At 42.3% G+C, this 14,525-nt stretch overlaps 1 pseudogene; it reads left to right on the plus strand.

Annotated features, from left to right (window-relative positions):
* The first annotated feature begins 9,362 nt into the window (after positions 1 to 9,362).
* Positions 9,363 to 10,480, plus strand: LOC126777479 (uncharacterized; annotated as a pseudogene).
* Positions 10,481 to 14,525: the final 4,045 nt, after the last annotated feature.

Consider the following 14,525-nt stretch of genomic DNA (forward strand, 5'->3'; position numbering starts at 1 on the left):
ATACCCATCAAAGTATTTAAGAATACGAAGAATCTATATTTATAAATCTGAAACCCATATCTTTCTCCCTACGTCAATAGCGTCCTAAGTTGCGTTCCGATATTGCTAAAGTGATTCCTTAGCCATTAAGCGGACTCCAATCATCTGCCTCCTTTCTGACGTCGATGGTGTCCTAAGCCGAAGTTCGGCCTCACAGGAGGCGCCCTTAGGACACGCGTACTATAAGTCACACTACCGCCCGGTGACGCTGTCGATGCTACTTGGGACAGGGGCAACAAGTCTGGTCGAAAAAAAATCAACAATCATCTGGCATCATTCTTATTATGTCCCGATAACGCTGTTGATTCCAATCACTACCCAAAAAAAAACAAATTAAAAACATATAATTGGTGTTTTAATATTCATTTTGTTGCAACACAAAGGAGCATATAGATATAATATTAAATATAGTCGTCAGATAAAAGGTCAGTGAACCTGCTTATGGTACATGTTTGAGTGAGTTGATTAGTTGATTTCAGTTACAACTATTGTCATATTGTTCAATGAAATTATCATTTATTCCATATAATGTTCTCGGTCGCTTTTGAAAGAGAACATTAATCTTATTCCATTAAGCGTTACATTAGCTATTTATGATCATATAAAAGACTATTTTTATTATTTATGATTACCTCGTTTATATATTTTCATTTTAGCGTTTATATGGTTTTATAGAAATATAGATATAATTTTAGCCGTCATATTTTTTTCCCTATATGACTCGTAAAACGGGTTTAAGAATTTCGTTAATATACTTTAAACCTATTTCGCTTAAAAAAATGTATATTTGTATTTCTAAAATACGTTTTCATGTCACATGATATACTTTAAACTATATATTTTTAATTTTAATTCTCACATTATTATTAATTAGTATTCAAAATAAAAATAACGTTGATTCTATCCATTATGCTTACTGCGATTGCAACTCAAGAATTATTCAAGATGTTCCGCTATTCGCCGCAACATTAAATTCAAGATGGCGGCTTCTTGGCAAACGGTGTGTTCCGGATTTGTAGTGCAAATGGAAAAGGTGAATAGCGTTAGATAAGGAAGATAGTTTTACTGTGATAAATGATTTATTTAAATGCTTATATCAACGTTGACAGCACGATTAAAGTTTTTGAATAAATAGATCATTTTAAATTAAATGATTTGTAATTTCTTGTAACGTTAAATCCCACTATTGGGAAAAGACCTCGCCAAAGATCCTGGTTCTTCGCCTTTTGCGTCCAGATTCCACAACTCTCTTCGAGTTTAATTCCTGAATCCACTGGACATTCTTTTAAATTCAATATATTAAAAACAAAGCCTCTAAAAGGTGTTTTGTGTAAGGTCTTCTCTTCCTAAGGTAAGGTCTTCTCTTGGAGCTCGGTAAGTCGTTTGCAGTTTTGCATGTTTACTCATAAGTGGTACTGGTTTGTATAATTTTGTTTCCGCGTAGTTTAAAAGAATTGAGAAACCAGTGAAGTAGATTAATGTGTTAAATTAAACGAAATTACGCTAACACCATAACACACACATTTCTGAAATGAAAAAATACATGAAAAAATGAGCATAAATGCAATAGAAAGACCTGAATCCAAGTACTTTTTTATAGAATATAAAAGCATATGGGCTACCTGATGGTAAGTAGATACCAACGCCCATAGACATTGGCATTGTAAGAAATGACTTAACCATCGCTTACATCACCAATGCGCCATCAACCATGGGAACTAAAATGTTATGTCCCTTGTGCCTATATTTACACTGGCTCACTCACCTTTCAAACCGGAACACAACAATACCAAGTGCTGCTGTTTTGCGGTAAAATATCTGGTGAGTGGGTGGTACCTAACCAGACGAGCTTGCACAAAGCTCTACCAACAGTAAAACATTCCACATCCTAATGAATATTTTCTTATATATTAGCTATTACTTACTGTCATTACAGTCAAACATACATATCATATTAAGTTACCAGTTTGTAGTTACTCTGTATTACTTATATGAAAATCTCTAAAACATCTTAGGCGTATCTAGGCTTTCATTTTAATTAGTACTCGTAACATCTTAACAAGTAAAAGAGCAAATGAAAATGTAACTTTTTAACCAGAATTTCTGCGTTTTGCCGGCATGTCGAGCACGTCAAAGGCTGGCACCGTTCCAAATGGCATTGGTTTTAAAAATTCAACTTGTCCAAAGCATGTAAGAGAAATTGATGGGGGCATCAATATTACAGCATCCGGCAACTGGCAAATGATTCCATTTGCAATGATATAGACACACTTTTTGAAAAAAATATTTTATACGTATGTATTTCGTTTTTACGGTTTTCAAGCTTTCTTCGTGATGTTTCTAAATAGTGGATAAATGAAATAAACAAAAGACAATCACCAACATAGACAAATTCATTGATATTTATTCAAAATTTTATCATTGCTAGTTGTTCAACACTCAATAATTGATTGTGTTCCACAACGTACTTATAATAATGATGGGTTTGAGCTTATAATAATGACTCAATTGTGAACGCTGACGGCCGGTGCAATAGACTTCCGCCCGTGGCTTCTCTCTTGTGTGAGGGGAGGAGAGGCAGTGATATGTCTATGTCTTAAGCCAGTATATAATCCAAACTGTCAATTATTTTTTGATTGATTGACTGAAAAATATACCAATTTTCATATGTGTAATGTAGGTTTAAATTTGTATAGTGCCTTATAATACATACCTTCAATTATGCTCATGTTTGGAGTTTATTCCACCACGATGTTTCAGTGGCAATTATTAAATAAAAATGACAGTTCAAATATGCTTTAAGAAGACTCGAGTAAAGTATATTTCGATTTAATATGATATCCTTGTGACGGAATTGTATCTGCACAAACTAGTGAACATTGTGAAGAGCACAATGTTTCCCTTCACAGTCTATTACTAGATGAATTGGAGCGTGTTATTACCGTGTCATGTAAGACTGCATATTATTTTAAGGATATATCATGACATTTTGTGATATCGTTACTGTCACTATACAGTTAACAGCCTGTGAATGTCCCACTGCTGAGCTAAGGCCCCCTCTCCCTTTTTTTGAGAAGAAGTTTTGAAGCTTATCCATACATTCCACCACGCTGCTCCAATGCGGGTTCGTGGAGTACACATATGGCAGAATTTCAGTGCAATAAGACACATGCAGGTTTCTTCACGATGTTTTCCTTCATCGCACGAGATGAATTATAATCACAAATTGAACACATGAAAATTCAGTGGTGCTTGCCCGGATTTGAACCCACGATCATTGGTTAAGATTCACGCGTTCTTACCACTGGACCATCTCGGATTTTTCTGTCACAATAAAATGGTTTTATCTGTATAATCTTAATCACTGTATTAGTGTTTCTGTAAGTTACAACATAACCTGGCCGCCAAAAAAATCGACCCACCCGTATTTTTTTACTTACAAAGTTGTTATCTTAACTATGCGACGATCTAGGTGGATTGTTTTACTTATGGGACATACATTTAACATTTTATTACCCACTTGATATTGATTTGGAGGAGTTGTAAGTGTTATTGAGGATATTTGGAATATTTTTAAAGTATTGATAAGAAAACGTTACTTTGTGCACAAAGTGCATGGTTAGTTTATTTCCAGTTCTTAACGCGGAGTCATCTCGGTTCGATGTTTATTATTGATTAAGTGTATGAAACTTTGTTGAAACAATAATTTTAATAAGTTTAAACATAAAAAATGGATACTACTGAAGCAGAAGCTGCTCAAGTCGTAGCTCTTATTCATGAGGGGTTAAGTCAGCGAAATGTGGCTAGAACACTAAAATTAAGTCGTTCAGCGGTGCGAAGAGTGTACAAACGCTACTTGGAGACTGGGGAGTATCGCCGGAGACCAGGATCTGGCAGGGGGCGTGTCACGAACCCGACCGATGACCGTTTTATTGGTTTGACGTCTTTAAGAAACTGACATCTTTCGGCTGTTGACGTTCAAGGTAGACTCCGAGAAAGTCGTGGAGTGTCTGTGAGGGAAAATACTGTAAGAAGAAGACTTCGAGAGCAAAACTTAACCCCTCACAAGCCAGCAACAGGACCAAAACTCACAGCATCCCATCGACTAGCAAGACTACAGATTGTTAGGCAGCACGTCGATTGGACACTGGACCAATGGGAGACAGTATTGTTCAGTGATGAAAGCCGAATGTCTCTAGTAGGCTCTGATGGACGACGTAACGTCATGCGAAGGCCAGTAGAACGCTACTTTCAGTGTTGCATTCGAGAAACAGTCCGATTTGGTGGAGGCTCTACAATGTTTTGGGGAGGTATTTCTTTGACGGGACGCACAGAGCTGGTTTTTTTCCGTAATCGTGCAGTTAATGCTGAAACTTACATAACGGACATTCTGGAGCCTCATGTGATGCCTTACGCTGGATATATTGGGGATAATTTCCAACTTATGCACGACAACGCACGACCTCACGTCGCTAGAATTGTTAAAGACTATCTCAGGGAAGTCGAAATTCCAGTTATGCAGTGGCCAGCCATTAGTCCGGACTTAAACCCGATAGAGCACCTCTGGCACCAGCTAAAACGTACGGTTCGAGCACGAAATTCAATTCCAGAAACCCTGAATCAACTGGAAGCTGCCCTAACTGAAGAATGGCAACGGACCCCACAGGAAGACATTAAAAAGCTAATCAGGTCACTTAATAGGCGTATGCAGGCAGTGATTAGGTCAAGAGGAGGAAACACTCCCTATTAAAGTAAGATTTAGGCACCCAAATTTAAAAACAAACGGCATAATCGTTTTGTACACAAAAAAATAAAATTGCGTAAAATTTTGTGTTTTCGTGTTTTGTCACATATTTACCTAAAAACCTATTTTTTGCGCACTATTTCTGTTATTGTACAATCCTACAATTGCATTTTTTCATTATCAATCTTAAAAATATAAATATGTGGTAGTTTAAAACCATACGATAGCTTTTTTACAAAAAATGTAGGTGGGTCGATTTTTTTGGAGGCCAGGTATTTGAACAACACGGTCCAATTTTAAAAACCACAAATTAAGCACATAAATGCACAGAGTGTTTCTTGTCTTTTGACAAATGGGCCACCTGATGGTAAATGGTCGGCACTGTAAGAAATATCAACCATACATATTAACAATAAGACACCAACGTCGGAAATCAGAACACAACAATACTAAGTATTTCTATTTGTCGGTAGAATATGTGATCATTGAGTGGTATATCCGAGGTGCTTGCACAAAGCCTTACCGCTAAATTACTTAGATAAAATAGTCTAGACTTTATTTGTTCTGTACATTGGGTATTTTAAAAAGTTATTATTAAAACAAACGAATGTACTTGCATGAATAGTAAGACATATAATATGATTATAGGACCTATAATCATTCGACATTAGAATATAATAGAATGTAATTTATTCTATACCGAAAGAGTTACAGAAACATACGGTTATAAGCACAAACATACAAAAAAAAGAAAACTATTAATGTACAAAAGGCGGTCTTATCGCTAAAAGAGCGATCTCTTCCATACAACCTTTGGGTGAAGGACATGAAATAAATAAAGCGGTAAGTGTAAAGATCAACTTAACTTTTATTTTTTAAATAAATGTATACAATTAAGCAATTGACTGCCTCGTTGGTCTAGTGGCTTGATATAAGGCCGCAGAGCCGGAGGTCCTGGGTTCAATTCCTAGGTCGAGCCAATAAAAAGTTATTGGGTTTTTCTGTCAGAAAATTCACGGTAACAGCTCTGGAAGTTGAAAGTGTGTACGCTCTCCTTGCCTCGGAAAGCATGTAAAGCCGTTGGTCCTGCACCTGAACTCTTTCCGGTCGTGTCGAATTGCCGTCCCATCGGATTATGAGTTAGGGATTAGAGAGTACACCTATGTTTGCGCACACACTTGTGTACTATAATATATCCTGCGTAGTTGGCTAATCTCTTTTGAGATTGGCCACCGTGGCCGAAATTGGTCTGGAGGACGTTGTTATTCTTATATATACAATACCTACATATACATACATACATAAAAATATGAAATTATGATAATTATAATAATAAACAGCAATACAGTGCGTAAATAAAACAACACCCCACTGATATTTATAAATATAAATATTCCTTTTATATATAATACTCCTTTTGTCGGATTTTAAATGTATTAATAGTTTATTATTCGTTTAATAACAAAAAAAAAATATCGTCATTCAATTTTTTCCTTGAAACAAAGCGCTATTGAAACTCGTTATGCAATTAAACAGCATTTTATAAGCAAAAAGTATGAAAATACTGTTCCCTATTGTCAAACGAATCTACTATTCGGCACTGTCAAGGATTCTTTGTGCATAGAAAAAGTAGGTCATTGTGTACAATTTTTACACTTACGAGCTGAAAAATTATACATAAAATAATAATCTTTTAGCACTATTTCTTTAAACATTACCGATATATAGTTGATTATTATAATGATACATTTGATATACTATATTGTATGAAAGCGCACTCTCTATTTTGTGCATGATTGCCCGAATTTCCAATGTAGCTTTGAGCGAATTGTTAGAATATTATATTATCAGTTAACATTTGCATTTGTCTATAAAAAAAGGTTTCTGTTATTGAAGTTATAATTTACATGTAATAATTTATAAAAATAAACGTATATGTATAATCTAAAATAGTATTTTACAAGAATTTTGGTATTAAATTAGAACAGGAATAATTATAGACTTACTTGAAAAGAACTACCTTACCTACCTTACCTTTTTTCGGTATTAATTTTTTTTTTTAATAAAATAATATTATATTTCAATGGCAATAATAACTAATTTAACATGTTGCAGTAAAATAACTAATATGTGGGAGATTCAGGCCCAGACGACTTTGAATAAACCTGTTGTAAGGCTTTATTCAGTTAAGTCTTATTATTATATTTATCTATCTACATTATAAAGAGGTAAAATTTGTAAGTTTTTGTATTTTTTTTATAGTATAGGTAGGCTAGAGCATGTGGGCCAACTGATGGTAAGTGGTCACCAACGCCACCAACCTTGGCATTGTAAAAAATATTAACCATTGCTTACATTGCCGACGCGACACCGACCTTGGAAAAGAAAATGTTATGATTGTGCCTGTACTTACGCTGGCTGAACATCTGATGAGTTTGCACAAAGCCCTACCACCAATAAATGAATGTAGCATAATCTCTGCAGCTACGCATCCGATTAGTAATTATTTTTTCACAAATACTTAGAAAAACCTTCAAAAAACAGGTTTTTTTTTTCTTTTTTTTTTATATTCACCGGGAGGGCAAATGACTCTACTCCACCTGATGGTAAGTGGTAGTAGAGTCCAAACGCGACGAAGGCCAGTACAGACGGGAAAAACGTTCTGCACTAGCCGCCTTCGCCTTGCTGGCCCGCAAGATGCCTCTTCACGCCTCGTTTGAAGGAACCCGGTTTGTAAGAGGAGGGGAACACGTGAGCTGGTAAGGAATTCCATTTTTTGGAAGTGCGACAAAGAAAGGAGTTGCCAAATTTCTTTGTTCGCGATGGAATTGGTGTCACAGTTAGGCGGTGACATCGAGAACCAGCTCGCGTGGACTTAAGAAGGAAGGGGGAAGCAGGAAGGTTTAAATTAAACATATAAAAAGAATTATAAATACTTAAATTGATTTAATAAATATTTATATATTATAAATTTAATACTTTACCCACCGTGGAGACCAATTTTGCAACGTAAGTCGATGACAAAATATTTGTTCGAATAAATGTCATAATGACAAAAGTAAATACTTTCAATATAAGGTAGTACAAGCCGTACAAAGTCATAAAATGTTTCAGTTAGCTCAATAAATTATAAAAATATGACATTTACTTTAATATTATATTATAGTGGAAAAGACTGTCTCTACCTACTTTACTAGTCTATACGGAAAAATATTTTAAAATTTCTAATACATGTTTACTAAAGCATGTTTTAATATTCATTTTCGAGAGCATTCGTCCCATATAATGCCTTACATGCATAATTTGTTTTTTTTATGTGTATACGTTTTTCTGTCCACGTGTATATGCCCCGTGTTGACCATCCGTTTGGCCGCGTTTCCAATTAGCGTAGCTTTGTACGTATGACTGTCGCTCCAAAATTCATGTCCAAAGTCTAATAAGCGGGCACGGACGCTTTGTAAGCTACTTCTTTGAGGACTTTATTCAATGAATACGCTTGGTGGGCTTCTTTCAAACATTGCGACTGAAAAAATATATTCGTAATCTCCACGGAAGGATGTGTAAAGAAATTTAAAACGTTACCAAGATATTTTTTTTCGGCTTGATTTCAATGGAAAACCGTTTTTTTTTAAATATTGTATAATATTCTGTAATTATAGATAGCATTTTTAAATGACAAACAAAACGATGATTAAAATTATTTAAAAAAAAAAAACAATGTGGCAATTTATTGTCACAAATGACATATTTAATACCGGTCAAGTCTGTTTATTACGCAATCATTATAAAAAAGTAACTTTTTGTTTTCCAATTATAAAAAAAATAAAAACGCTTCATTAATATATATAATATAAAAATAATATCACTTATATAATTATACACATACCTATATAAATGTCATAACCTTCAAGTAAACATTATGTTAGCTTAAATTTACATATACATATGCATTTATTTTTGCTTAGAAGCCTTTATATTAAATTTCATTACATCAAACGGTCTCCTCATATAAACATTCAAGCCCAAATTACCCTCTTGGGGGGTAGATTTGCAAAAACCCTGAACTAAATCTTTATTTATTTCTAGCCAGAAACTTGTTTATGAAATTTCATTTTAACTTTGAAAATGTCGGGTTTTTATACAACCGTTCATTCCTTATTTTACCCCTTCAGGGGTAGATTTTCCGTACAAAATCCTTCTTTGTGGTTATTCTCATTATAAAATGGATCAACTGACAAAATTTCAAATCATTAATACTTGTGGTTTAGGCTCTGTGTTGATGAATCAGTCAGAACAAGTCATTATATATTTATATATAAACTGTATAAGCTAGAAGAAGATGTGAGATACGTATATATGTTAAGCAATGTCTTCTTCTTGTGAATGACAAATAAATAATGTCGTGAATAGTATTTATGTAAGCTTAGATTATATATTATATTACATATATTCTTACAGGGGTTAGTACTTTGCCGCCATCGTGCAGCGGTGGGGTTCCGCGGGATGGGAGGAGGGTGCCAGCTTGGAAGAGCTGGCGGGCCGGATGCGCAGTGCCCTCAAAGAGATATGCGATGCGGCCATGCCGAGTTCCGCGTCGGCATGTGTAAAAATCGGAAAATCGGAAATAGCCGAGCTTCGGGTGACGTGCAGCCGAGCGCGGAGGGCCTATGTCCGCTGTCGCAGGCGCAACGGCCTCGACACGGACCTAGAGGGACAGCTTTTGGCCGCTTACCGCCAGCTGAAAAAAGATCTACAGCTGGCGATAAGTCGGGCCAAAAAGAAGGCGAGGGAGGAGTTGCTGGCGGGCCTCAATCGGGATCCATGGGGGCGACCGTACCGCGGGGTTCGCGGAAAATTCCGCACCCAAGTCGCCCCCGTGACGGAGACGCTGCCGCCGGGGCTCCTCGGGGAACTGTTTCCCCACCCAGGCGAGTTTGTCCCTCCGCCTATGGCCCCTCGCTCCGTTATAGAGGACGCAGTGGCTCCACCACTGATCACGGAGCGAGAAATGGAGATGACCGAGGGCTTGGATGTTCTGTGCAACGCCTTGGGATACCTGGGTGCAAGGCTTCGGGAGCTGTTCGACGAATTTCTGAGAAGCGGGCAGTTCCCGAAGCCTTGGAAGCAGGGGAAATTGGTGCTGCTGCCGAAGGAGGGTCGACCACCGGGCTCCTCCTCGGCATACAGGCCGATAGTGCTACTGAACGAGACGGGCAAGTTGTTTGAGAAGATTTTCGCAGCCCGTCTCGTTCAACACCTCGACGAGGTCGGTCCGGATCTCTCAGAGGCTCAGTTCGGGTTCAGGGCGGCTCGTTCGACTATCGACGCCTTGAACAATTTGAAGACTCGGACCATGGAGCGGTGGCCCAGGGGAAAGTGGTCCTGGCGGTGTCGCTAGACGTGGCAAATACCTTTAACAGTCTCCCGTTCGAGACGATCAGGGAGGCACTCCAATACCATGGGGTGCCAAACTATCTGAGGAGGCTGTTGGAGGCGTAACTCCAGGACCGAGAGGTCGTCTGGGCGGGGGGCGACGGCAAGTTGGTCTGGCGTCGGGTAGGCTGCGGCGTTCCACAGGGGTCGGTTCTCGGCCCAAATCTGTGGAACGTCGGCTTCGATTGGCTCTTGAGAGCCCCCGTCCTTCCCGGTATGGGGGTATTGTGTTACGCAGACGACACCCTCATCACCGCGACGGGGTGAGACTTTCGGGAGGCGGCCCGCCTGACCGAGGTCGGGACGACTCTCTTTTTTTTTTTTTTTTATATCGCCGGGAGGGCAAATGACTCTACTCCACCTGATGGTAAGTGGTAGTAGAGTCCAAGCGCGACGACGGCCAGTACAGACGGGAAAAACGTTCTGCACTAGCCGCCTTCGCCTTGCCGGCCCGCAAGATGCCTCTTCACGCCTCGTTTGAAGGAACCCGGGTTGTAAGAGGAGGGAAATACGTGAGCTAGTAAGGAATTCCATTTTTCGGAAGTGCGACAAAGAAAGGAGTTGCCAAATTTCTTTGTTCGCGATGGAATTGATGTCACAGTTAGGCGGTGACATCGAGAACCAGCTCGCGTGGACTTAAGAAGGAAGGGGGAAGCAGGAATTAGAGAGAATAATTCCTCAGAGCACTCGCCGTGATACAGTCGATAGAAAGCGCTCAGTGCTGCTATCTCACGACGCAATTGTAAAGGTTCAAGGGTGTTTGTGACCTTTACGTCGCCAATAATGCGTACGGCACGTCGCTGCAACCGGTCCAAGGCCTCAAGTAGGTACTTAGCGGAGCCATCCCAAAGGTGCGAGCAATATTCCACGCAAGACCGTACCTGTGTTTTGTACAGCAGGCACAGTTGTTGTGGCGTGAAAAAGCGCCGCACCTTGTTCAGAACTCCGAGTTTCCGTGAAGCTGTTTTTATAACAGCCTCGATGTAATCCCTTGGACTAAGGTCGCAGCGAACGTCAATCCCCAGCATGGCGATTTTGCTTTGCATCACCAGCGGAGTACCACAGAGGGAGGGAAGAGGGGAAAATGTTGACTTTTTCGCCGTGAGAGCGCATACCTGTGTTTTCTTGGCATTAAACTCAACAAAATTATCAGAGCCCCATTTGGCGATGAGATCTAACGTCCTATCGAGTTCAATGACAAGATTCTCCCGCCTCTCCTCAGTTTCCGCCCGCCCAGCCACTGCGCGTCCGTGGTATCCACCATGCACTGTACTATCATCTGCATAGCAATGTATGTTCCCAAGAGAGAGCATATCATTGATATGCAAAAGAAAGAGTGTGGGAGATAGCACAGATCCCTGGGGGACCCCAGCATTCACTACATAGAATTGTGAAGCGCAACCATCTACTAAAACACGAAGGCTACGCTTGTGTAGGAAGCTGGCAATCCAGGTGCATAGCTGAGCAGGCAGACCATATGCCGGTAGCTTGGAGAGAAGACTTCTGTGCCAGACCCTGTCGAAAGCCTTGGAGATATCGAGGCTGACAGCCAACGATTCTCCATGCTTGTCGATAGCTTCACCCCAGAGGTGTGTTACGTACGCTAGAAGATCACCTGTGGACCGTTTTGGTCGAAACCCGTACTGACGATCATTAATTAGACAGTGATCTTCTAGGTAATGGATCAGTTGGTTGTTTAAAATCCGTTCCATCACCTTACAAAGTACTGAGGTGATAGCTATTGGCCGATAATTTGCCGGGTCAGACCGATCCCCTTTTTTGGGAACCGCTTGCACATTAGCTCTTCTCCAAGCCTCCGGCACACTTCCCGAAGAGAGAGAAAGTTGGAACAGGCGCGTTAACACAGGAGACAGCTCCGCTGCGCACTTCTTCAGCACTATGGCTGGTATTCCATCGGGACCGCTAGCTTTCCGTACATCAAGTGATTGCAGCTCCGCACGCACATCACGTTGCCTGATTTTAATGTCAGGCATCGTATGGCCACATGCAGGTATTGTAGGTGGCAGTGCACTACAATCATCGATGACGGAATTGTCGGCAAAGAGTTTAGCCAGGAGATCAGCTTGCTCTTGCGGACTGTGAGCTAGCGATCCGTCCGGATTTCTGAGCGGTGGCAGCGAAGGTTGGCAGAAATTGTTTTGCACAGACTTGGTCAGACGCCAGAAGCTACGGGAGCCCCTAGGATGCGAAACAAGGTCATGACCAATCTGTACAATGCGCTGTGCATCCGCTCTCGTGTATGCCTTTCTACAGGACTTGGAATTTTTATTATAGTTTGCTTTCAGTGACTCAATGTTAGATGCCCCGCTAATGCAGCCGTTGATCCACTTGCGATATGCCACCTGCTTAGCTGATACAGCATCGGCACATTCACGAGTGAACCAACGGTTACGCGTACTCCTACTGACGAGATCTGAGCTAGGAATGTAGTATTCCATTCCCAGCATGATCTCGCCAGCAACAGCAGCGGCACTAGCTGTCGGGTCATTCCCACTGAAGCAACGTTCCTTCCAAGGGACCGACGCATAGTAATCGCGCATACCGTCCCAATCCGCCGACTTATAGTGCCAAACGCGACGTTTGCATACCGCTAGTGGCGGCAGCTTGGCCTGTGGCACTCTGGTAGAAATAAGGCTGTGATCCGAAGAGCCAAGAGGAGCCTGAACCACAACCTGATATTCCACCGGGTGAGAAGTCAGCAGAAGGTCCAGTAGAGAAGGTGCTTGCCCATCAATGTCTGGGATCCTGGTGGGCTGATCAACCAGTTGGGTCAAGTCATGTGTGAGAGCAAAAGCATGAGCAGTCCTTCCAGCATGGTCAGTTTTGAGGGATTTCAACCAGGATTCGTGGACCGCGTGGAAATGCTGGGCCTGAGGGTCTCCATCTCCAAAACGGAGGCTCTCCTCTTCCACGGTCCACGGAGAGGCCCCCCACGCGGGGCGAGTATCACCGTCCACAGGACGGTGATCAAGGTGCAGGCCCAGATGAAATACCTGGGCCTGGTCATGGACGGGCGATGGAGATTCGGGCAGCATTTCGTGCAACTCGGCCCGAAGCTCGTCAATGCCGCCACCGCCTTAGGCCGCCTCCTACTGAACGTGGGAGGACCGGGATCGCTATGCTGGCGCCTCTATGCCGGTGTAGTGAGGTCGATGGCACTGTACGGTGCCCCGATATAGGTGAACGCACTCACCGCACAAAACTGGGCCCTCCTGCGGAAGCCGCAGAAGATCATAGCGTTGAGGGCGATCAGGGGATATCGTACGGTATCCTGGACAGCGGCGACCCTCCTCGCGGGCGACCTGCCCTAGGAACTCCAGGCGGAGGTGCTCGCTGAGGTGTACCGCTTCCGGGCCGAGGCGAGGGAACGCGGTGACCTTCCAGGGTCGGCGGAGGTCGGGTGGATCAGTGCTCTAGCCCAGCAGGCCCTGATCACCCGATGGGAGGAGGACCTGGGGTCCCCCACGGTGGGCCTGGCGATAGTGAACGTGGTACGTCCCCACTTGAGTCGCTGGGTCAAAAGGAAACGAGGCACGCTCTCGTTCGGGCCGACGCAGGTGCTTACCGGACATGGCTGTTTCGGTAAGTATCTGCACGAGATAGCGCGACGGGAGGTGCCACGTGGGGGCCCCAAAGGCATTCCCTGGCGGCGGTTGTTGGAGATCTCTCCTTGCCGAGCATCATCGACGCGATGCTCGGAAGCGAGGGGTGCTGGTCGGAGATGATTTCCTTCTGCGATAGTGTGATGTCACAGAAGGAGGCTGCGGAGCGGGCGCGGGAAGAAGATGCCTAGGAAGACTAGGGGGGGTTGACAGTACCCTGGGAACCCTCCCTAGAGAATAGAGGCCCGCATAGGCGGACCAGCCGTCAGAGCGCCAAGGTAGCATGCGAAAGCGATCCCGTGGCGCTCCTCGTTAAGACGGAAAGGGTGGTTTTTTAGTGGGTATCTCGATGTTCGGGGCGCACTCGGCGCCTTGGACACCAGCGAGTCCCACATACCCCCCCACTGTTCCCGTGGGGGAAACGCGTAATGCGTTTTTCGAGCGTTAAAAAAGCGGTTAGTAGTTTTTAATTATCCAATCAATCAATCAACAGCCAATCATCGTCCACTGCTTAACATAGGCCTCTACCAAGGTACGCCAAAGCCCCCGGTCCTCCGCCTTCCGCATCCAGTCGGTGCCCGCCACCATCTTAAGATCATCGCTCCACCTGGCTGGAGGGCGCCCTACGATGCGTTTGCCTCGTAGTAAAACTCGTCAGCTCCAGCGGCCATCGGTCCTACGACATA

Source organism: Nymphalis io, chromosome 23, assembly GCF_905147045.1.
Source record: "Nymphalis io chromosome 23, ilAglIoxx1.1, whole genome shotgun sequence".
NCBI lineage: Eukaryota > Metazoa > Arthropoda > Insecta > Lepidoptera > Nymphalidae > Nymphalis > Nymphalis io.